This window comes from Crocodylus porosus, unplaced genomic scaffold, assembly GCF_001723895.1.
Source record: "Crocodylus porosus isolate Cpor-Errol unplaced genomic scaffold, CroPor_comp1, whole genome shotgun sequence".
Lineage (NCBI taxonomy): Eukaryota > Metazoa > Chordata > Crocodylia > Crocodylidae > Crocodylus > Crocodylus porosus.
This window is the reverse complement of record NW_017728931.1, coordinates 131,023,462-131,033,331: the sequence shown is the minus strand read 5'-3', so window position 1 is coordinate 131,033,331 and position 9,870 is coordinate 131,023,462.

The following is a 9,870-nucleotide window of genomic DNA, read 5'->3' as shown; positions in this document are numbered from 1 at the left end:
GAGTGACCGAGACATATTGGAGGATTGGGCCAAAGGAATCTCATGAGGTTCAACAAGGACAAGTGCAAAGTCCTGCACTTGAGACACAACAATCCCATGCACCAGTACAGGCTGAGGGCTGACTGGCTGGGCAGCAGCTCTGCAGACAAGGACCTGGGGGTTACAGTGGACAATAAGCTGAATAAGCCAACAGTGTGCCCTTGTTTCCTGAAAGGCTAACAGCATACTGGGCTGCATCGGTAGGTGTGTTGCCAGCAAGTCAAGGAAAGTGGATTCTCCCCTCTATTCAGCACTGGTGAGGCCACATCTGGAGTACTGTGATCAGTTTTGGGCCCCCACTCCACAAAAGGATGTGGACAAATTGGACAGAGTCTAGCAGAGGGCAACAAAAATGGTGATGGGGCTGGGGAACATGACTTGTGAGGAGAGGCTAAGGGAACTGGGCTTATTTAGTCTAGAGAAGAGAAGACTGACAGGGGATTTATTAGCAGCCTTCAACTACCTGTTGAGGATGGAGCTGGACTGATCTCAGTGCTAGCAGATGACAGAACAAGGAGAAACGGTCTCAAGTTGCAACAAGGAAAGTTTACGTTAGATACTAGGAAGATTTTTCCCATCAGGAAGGGTAGTAAAGCACTGGAACAGGTTACCCAGAGAGGTGGGGGAATCTGCATCCTTGGAAGTTTTTAAGACCTGGCTAGACAAAACTTTGGCTGGGATGATCTAGTTGGGGCTGGTCCTGCTTTGAGCAGGGGGTTGGACTAGATGTGACCTCCTGAAGTCCCTTCCAACCACAATTTTCTATGAGTCCATGAATGTGCTCCCAGGAGCGCAGCACGTTGACCCAGGTCAGAGCTGCCTTGGCTGGCAGAAGGCCCAGGGGATTGGGATACCAGCCTAGGGCTGCTCTACCCAGCACAATGTGCTGTGGAGGGACTGGTTGGAGCTCTAGTACAGGGGTAGCCAACAGGCATCCCTTGCTCTGAAGCACCATCATTCCTCAGCCAGCCGGAGCAGCATCTACATGTGCCCTGTTACAAAAACTACCCTGCTTTGGAGTACATTAGTTTACTCCAGCCTAATAGGGGCACACATATAGGTGTGCAATTCTTATTGTGCAGTTAATTAGTCTACCATGCAGTAAATGTCTTGCGTAGATATACCCACTGTGTCTGTCTGTCTTTAGAATTGGGAACAGACTTGATGCTTGAGTAAATTGTTTTAGCTTTTCTGTTTTACCAAAATGGAGATGAATAACACTACAGACAGCAACTAAGCACACAGCTGAATAACTCTATCACCTGAAAAATAGTATCATATGGTAAAATAATTGTTCTTAATCAGAATTATGGGAATTAATCACTAGACCAATTTCCTAGGGATTGGCCACATTTCTGACACTTAATCCAGTCTTGATGGGAGTGATTTGTGTTTAAAATATTTGTTCTAGCTCAACCAGAAGTTATGGGCCTGAACTTTTTTAGCCTGTGTTATTCAAGAGATCCGATTATTATAATTTTCTTTTCTAGCCTTTAAATTTATAAATTTTCAATTTTATCAATGTATAGATTATCTCTGTATCAGTGTATTTCTTATTTGACTAACTTAAAAGTGTAACCATTCAGCATTTTGGATGTCAGTACTAACATGAACATTATAACATAAGAAAAGGACTGAAACATTGATTTTGGTAAAAGTAGTGCTTACTTGGTTTCACTTTCAGGTTTTTCTATATTGGAAATCCAATTAAGGACCAAATATGAAAAGTAAAACTGACATGTTCAGGGGCTTTTTGTTGGGGTTTTTTCCCCCCCTTCAGCTGGACAAAATACAGAAAAATATTTTTAAAAACATTGAGAAGTAATAGATCTATATTTTTCTTTCAATAACTGAATTACTAATTTCTTTCTATATAGGCACCTAATGCCTACATGCAATAATAGATTGTACCTTTCCACATAGAGGAAAGGCTGGAGCACATTTCTCACAGAACAACGACTACCTCTCTGACCTCACTGTCTTTGTACTCAAGGGAAGTCTACCTGATACTTTTAAAAGGCGAACTTGGGAACAAAAAATCATTAGCTGCTGGATAATAAAAACCACTGTTATTGGTTTTATGGAACATTATAATGTACCTGATTTCTAAATTCTTCCCATGTATGAAAGGTGATAATGACCCTCCTCAATTCTGATAGGTCTTGATGTCCCAGAAGTCAAGCCTTCCAGGCTTCTTTTCCTCTGCCTGGAAATTTTCCTCCCTCCTCTTTCAGTATTTTTTTTCCCTATTTCATGCTAGTTTTTGCTCCTCAGACCTAGAGAAGAATGACTTGCATTTGAAAGCTTGTCTAACCCTATCCCAGCTATGCGGTTCGTCTAATAAATATATCACCCTTAGAAATGATTTTATCTTGAATAATTCCTGGATCATCACCGCCACACCATCACTGTAACGCTGCCTTTAAAACTACGCACTCGTTCCCTCTCTAAGGTCCCAGTTCTGTTGCTATAATACAGTGAAACTAATGGGACTTTGACCATTCAGTAAGATGAGACCCAAAAAGGGAATCTAAGAACTAAGCGACTCTTACATTTCACTTCATATTTGGTATCTGATCTGATGAGAGGGTTCTTACCCCAACCACAATGTTGCATCTCTACATAGAGGGAGATTTTTTATCTTTATTTACAGCAACATACTGGATTGTCTGTATTTGAGTCCAGGTTACTGTCATCACAGCTGATACAGCCACTGAATGTATCAACATTTTTTCATACATGCACATGGTTTCAATGATGTTGAACTTATTAATTTGTTAGGCTTTTTTTTTTTTTAACCATAGCCCAAAAGACTGAAAGGCAGCCAGACATAGCCACATCTAGAAATATTGCTGATGTGAACTGAATTAACTCTAGTATAAAACGGAGCAAGCTTTTTGCACTGAAAAGAGCAATAAACAAAACTAATTAGAAATATATTTATTTAGCTTGAGTGGAGCAGGAGCATATATGCATTTGCCATCAGAGGTGGTTCAAGCACCTACTCTGAACACCTTCAAGAGCAAATTGGATGCTTATCTTGCTGGGATCCTATGACCCCAGCTGACTTCCTGCCCTTTGGGCAGGGGGCTGGACTCGATGATCTCCCGAGGGTCCTTCCAGCCCTGATGTCTATGAAATCTATGAAATCTATTTGAAATGTGAAGGTAACTTTTATCAATAACAAACAGAATGACAATCAAAATGGGACCATACCATTTCTAGGTAATAACCTAGAGCTGAATAGCACCTTTCTTACCAAAGCCCTCTACAGACTTGCAACCACTTATGCATGTACTTCATTTGACTTCAGCTGGATTACTCTATGTATGCAAAATTAAGCATAAATGTTTGTCCATAGCCCCTGGTCCTGATCTTGGTCCAGGAGAGGACCCTTGCCAAATAAAAGCAAGTGGCATCCAACTATATATGTATGTCAAGGATGATTTCATTCCACTTTCAAAGGCAGTAGCCAAGAAGACATCTGACACAGGGAGAGCTGAAGGACAATGTGGGGGAGAGCAAAGCCCCCATTCTTCTGCAAGCTGTCAGGGAGCAGATTGCAGGGAAAGTAATACTGGTGTTCTTCCAAGCTCTGCCCATGTAATAAGCTGCCAATTAGAAATGTTGCTCACAGTAGATTTTGCCTTGGAAGCTCTGCTGGGATCCCTTAGTTTAGGTTTCGTTGAGTGGGGCATAGACTCCTCGCTAGGCCCTTTGGCCTGTGGGGTCTTTGTTCCTGCAGAGGAAGCTTCCATCGCACAGTCTCCATGGGACTTAGTTTAACAACATTAGAAAAAAAATACCCTGACAGTTTCTTTGAACCTGATGCATCACTGCAATGTCCCCTCCTTTACTTTCTCCAAAAGTAAGCATGTCCTTCAGTCTCCGTTTCATTTTCAGCATCTGTGTGCTGCAAGAAAACCTAGCCTTTAGGCAAACACAGCATGAAGTGCATTTGAACACAATAATAAAGAGAAGCAACCCAGTGGAATAATGGGAAATTTGTTTTAAAAAATCAAATTACAAAGCAACCTATTTCTCGTCTTTTCTGACTCCTCCTGCAAATAGCCCACAGGTTTTGGCTTGCCTTGGCCTTAAGAAAACTGTCTCAAACAACTGTAAACAATAAGTCATTGTAAATGAAGTTATAACAAATATAACATTTGTGAAATAGGACAAAAACCTTGTAATACACTCAAAATTGGGCTTTATTAAGGATAACCTTATAGCCAGGACTATGAGTCCACATAATGTACTGTGTAAATCACTAAACATGTGGTTTCATTTAACAGATATTTTGCTTGAAAAGTGATCAGTCAGAGTAATTTTTACTCTAAATTGGGTGGGAAACAAAAATATCCAAAAATAAATAATAAATAGGGGGCACTTTGGACAAAACTATCTTTTCAAGCCACAAAGACCTTTTCTATCTAATAAAGGACCATTTCTTGGGTGTGTTTTCTTCAATTAACCACAAGTACATTTTGCATATTAAAAGTGACATTCAGGAGTACACAAAAGGCTTGTTCATACTAAAGATAAACAGAACCTGAGATCCTGTGTCTGGAGATTTTAAAAAAAAGTGAAATCAGTTCTTGTTATAGCATTTGTTTTTATATGTAACACTAGGGGGGACTTCAACATGAATATAGTTCCCACTGAAGTCAATAGGAGTTATCTTCATTCAATTAAGAGTAGAATATATCTTCCAGTCCTGGTTCTCGCGTGTAAGGTCTTGATGTATTAAAGTCTACACTTCCACTGTTATGGTTAAATTTCTAAGGCAGGTTTTGTCCCGTTTCCACCCAATCAGTGGAAATCAGTGGAAGTCGTCAGTGTTTATGGCACAGATCTGATCCCTTTTCAGGAGTGTTTCCCAGTAAAGGCAGGAATCTGCATACAACACAGCCAAACTTTCACTGTGGAATAATTGATTTGGATCCGAATTAACATGCTGCCAATTTGAATTATAATTGACTATAGTGACTTTGAATGTAGTTACTACTTCAGCATCAGATCCATCATGACCAAGAAATGATGACTTTTTCAGCATGCAGTGGCTTACCACTGACATGTTTCTGCCTTCCCGATTTGTACGGACTTATGTTCTTATTTAGTGTCACCCTTGACTTTACCTCCCCAGCCCTCATCATTATGTTCTTCCCATACCTCTTGTACCCGATTCCTTCAGTAAGATGTAAACTCAAAATGTCCCAGATCACCGTTATCCTTTACATCTTTACAGCACCTAGCACAATGGGCTAACATCACAGGGCAATATATTGTTAATCAGCTAATGCAAAGATACAGCTTTATAGATGCTAACATTCATTAAGATATTTTCTTGTACCACAACTAGCAATTTACTGTGAAACTCTCTTATAATCCACTATGACCAAAGGATTCATATTTCCCACCTTGGCTGCTCCTCCTTAATCATACTTTGCACCAAATAAACATTGCAATACAGTGTTGAGAAATGCAAAAAGGAAGGGACTTCCCTAAGTGAAACACATTTATAATGTGTCTGCATCCTTTGTCAGAAGGCAGGGCAAGGTGGCACCCTAGAGAATAACAGGTTCAGGGAGGCATAAGCTGTCATGGATGACAGCCTACTTCATCAGATCCTCATGAAAGCTTATACCTCTCTGAACCAGTTTGTGTCTGAAGTGTCACCCTGCCTTTCCTTCTGCCTGACTTCAGACTTAACATGGCTAACTACTTCTCTATAGCCTCTGTCTGTGTGTTTCCCTGATACTCTACCACAGTGGTTTTCAACCTTTTACCATTTGTGGACCCCCAAAAACATTTTGAACATTGGTGCAAACCCCCTCAGGAATTTTGAATGGAAGTGAAGACCCTTTGACTCGTAAGTGTGGGTATTCACATGCTTTTGATTGATCAAAATCATCTTTCGTGAACCCCTTTGACACAGTCTGCAGACCTCTAGAGGTCTGTGGACCACAGATTGAAAACCACTGTTCTAGCCTGAAGAAAGAGCAAGGGGGGAAAGATTTCAGTCAGTCGCACTTATCTTTGCACATAGAATGCACAGAAAAAATAAGGTATTTGTACTGATAAAAAAAATAATTATATCAAGCTCGTCTGATAGACAGCTGTAGTATGAAAGGCCAATTCATGAACTTGGCTGTGAAGCCGTTCAAGGAAGTAAGCAGCTCTCCCTTGCAAGTGCCTTAGTTGCAGGGAAACCAGAATGGAGGTAAAACAACAATTTTCTGAGCTGCTGCTCCCCATCCTGGATACATGGGATGGACCCGGCAGAGTCTAAGAAGCTGAGCTGGTGCAAAGGGAGAAGCTGTAGCAGGAAATGGATGCCTCAGTTGTTCACCTCTGTGTAAAAAAAACAAGTTTATTTTCTACCTATGGGGACTTTTTACCAGCTTTAATTTTCCCTGAGCCTGAGAAAGGGTGCATGTGCCCAAAAGCTTGCTTTTGTTGTTGCAATGTCTTAGTTGGCCTAATAAAAGGTATCATCTCTGATCAGAGTTTTGCATTTCTTCTCAGTTGTTCACCCACACTGGAGCAAGGACAGGGTGAATTGTCATTCTCAGAACTAAAGGCTTTACTCTGCATGGATTGCAAGGTGACAGACACTGTTAGCACTACTCTACCCCTTTCACAGCCATCTTTAAAACTTAAACTGGCGGTGCAACACTTTGTTATAGTTGTATACATGTTCCTTTAGGAGCTCATCCAGGGCCCAATGTACTAAATCAAAATCAACTTAAGTGAGTATCAAACCTGTGACTGCCAAAACTTTGGTTGTAAAATATTCCGGGAAGAGAATAGTCTGGATCATGTGAAGCATTACACAATGCCATGTACATCTAAGATATTACATAGAAATAATAGTCCCTGAACAAAGACAAATGCTTATGATATTGTGGCATATTTCCACTGTAACCTTTAAGAGGCTCTGTTTCTGCTATGATAGTTCTGGTATGATGAAAATAATTTTGTTTGCCAATTAGATTACTCAGTTGATACTAAGTAGCTGGACAATAATCATGTTTCAGATGCCTTGTTACAAGCACCCAAAAAATGGCTTAGCTCTTAGGTTTCTTTAGTTACTTTTAAAGACATGTTGCACCATTTTAACTCCTGCCTCTTTGTGTGTTAACCATTGTTCGGGAAGAGAAGAAAAAGTGAATAATACAAGTCTTACAAATCTAACCTCTTTTTTGTAATGCATCTTACTACTGTGAAGTTTGGCAGGTTACACTGGCCATTGTAAGCATAGAATTTGGCCCAAGGAATCTCAAATAAACTGTCAGAGACAAGGCAATAAATGCATATTTTTCTCATATTTGTATGATATTGAGTTCACCAATCTTCAAATTGCAGGGGCAACTAAATACCCAATGAATAACATTAAGAAATATGAAGCTAACTTTCCTATGAAATTTTCAACCATTTGCAGGGCATTTGGAGAAATCACCCTTCATTGATGGAGCACTCATGCCTCCCCCTAGAATTGTGGGAACAGCTGTGATTGATATTATTATGCTTAAGAAGACTTCTTTTCTACTATCTGAACTTTTAAAAAGATGCTCTATGTGGACAATGAATATATCTTTTCATTCTGCTCCTATGGGATCACCTTTGTAGAACCTTATCAGTGCATTTATAGCCATTCTTAATACACATGGAATAAAAAGGAATGCTTACTCTACTTCCTGAGATTTTATGAACTATTTCCCCCAGTTTTAAATATCATAGTCAAATTGCCACAAGAGGGCATCTTTTTCTTGTTTTCAACAGTTTCAGTATATGCATTGATTAATAACTGTATGATTTGCTTAGCATATTTTGGAAAGATTAAACTTTACTTGTTGATTGTGTTACGTTTACAGTAAATAGCCGTATTCTAAAGAGAAAATGTGGCCACTCAGGGAAAAAACCCCATAAAAAACCACTCCCAAATGTTTTTTTTCCCCTTATATTACATAGAGATTGTGGATTTTGATAAGAAAGTAAAAAGCAGACCTTTAAGCTTCCTTGTTATTTGACATGGCCTGAAATATTTCCAGTATTTAAGCAGATCTCAAAAAATGCTAAGTGCATCTTTTAATGCACCAGCATTTAAGACAATCTATGTGATGCATGTACAAAACGTTTTCAAAGTGCTTAGCCTGCTCAGGATTAGACATTTTCTAGTGGACAGAAAGCACCTGTAAAAATCAATGGGAATTATGTCTTTGCCAGTCCTAGAAGATCAGTATTTCTTTACTGAACTTCATCTGTTGGAAAAGTGCCGTTACCTGTAATCTACCTGACATTTATTCTGAACCTGGCTATCAAAGGGAAGAATAATTTTCTATACATTTAAAATTCAAACAGACTTCTAGCTTCCAGCATATTAATCACAACTGTGTTCTAACAAGCAAAGAATAATGAACCATGTTAAAACCATGTTGAGCAACATAGACATTTTTCTATGATGCTGAAATTTGTCTTTTCTGTGTGAACTGTTGAGGAAATAAGGTTGAAAAACCATTTTTGAAGTTTGCAAGACGGTACAAGTCAAGGCTGCTGGCCACTTCCAAGGTTCTATTGTTCAGCGAATAACCTTCATATATCTATATATATGAGAAATATATATATATATATGAGAACTATATATATTATATATATAATATGTGTGTATGTATATATATGCATATACATAATATATATACACATATATATATACACAAATACACACACACACATACACACACACATATATATAAAATTTCCCCATATACAGGGAATGCCTACAATCCACACTCATGGCTCAGGGTTTAAGCAACATGGTAAAAATATGGTCTCTGCTTCCAAACCTTCATAACCGTCATATCCTGTGGTGACAGAGTTAGTATAAAACTCGCCCTAGATTTGTTGACAGGTGATAAGAAGACAACTCCAAGTTCCTGTTTCCTGAGGCAACCCTAATAACTGAAGTGATCTCTGACCCCAAATGTCGAGAAGTTTAAAACTTCCCTGAAGTGGAAATCCTAATATATCCCATTCTTTGACTGATCTTTGTTGGTCTTTTAGTGGAAGTCTAGCGGTGGTCTGGTCCATAACCCAGTTGCAAACTTTCAACTTGCGCTCCTTCTAGGAGGAATCAAGGCCATTTTTGGAAGAATGCTCGGGTGTCTTGTCTGGAAAGTTTGATATCATCCATGCAGTTTGTGCAGTATCTTTCAGGCTGTGGTCAGCAAGGCTCTTCCTTGGCCAGCCACAGAATAAAAGATGTTGAGAAGGAAGCCTGGGAAGGGTGTTGGTTTGGTGTGGGAGTGGGTGGCTCCCAAGTGAGGCATTCTTTCTTAGGAAGTGGTCTACCGAATGAAAAGGTTGGAGACGGACAAAGGAGAAAATAACTAAATGAGAAGGCAGATCTACCCATGCTGGCCACTACTTAGTTCAGACGAGCTGCTTGTGAAGGTCACCCTGCTCAAATTATGGGCTCTTTCCTTTGCTCGTGGGCATCTTTTATCTCCTGCCCTTTCCCTCTGAAGGGGGAATCCTGCCAGTGATGAGCCAGGGGTCTGCGGTGCCCCTTCCTGACCCGGGGGCTGCCTGCTGTGCTGTGACCCGGTCTTGCACCCACCCAGGGTGGGCACAGTCCTGTGGGTAGCACCTCAAAGTGAACCTCTGTAGCACCTATAGCTCCATGACTCATCCTTGGACCCAGACTGAGCATGAATCTGCGTGGTGCCTATAGCTCTGTGATTCACTCTGGGACCCAGGGTGGGCAGCACTTTTTTAGTGCATCTGTGTGGTACCTACAGCTCTGTGATTCACTCTGGGACCCAGGGTGGG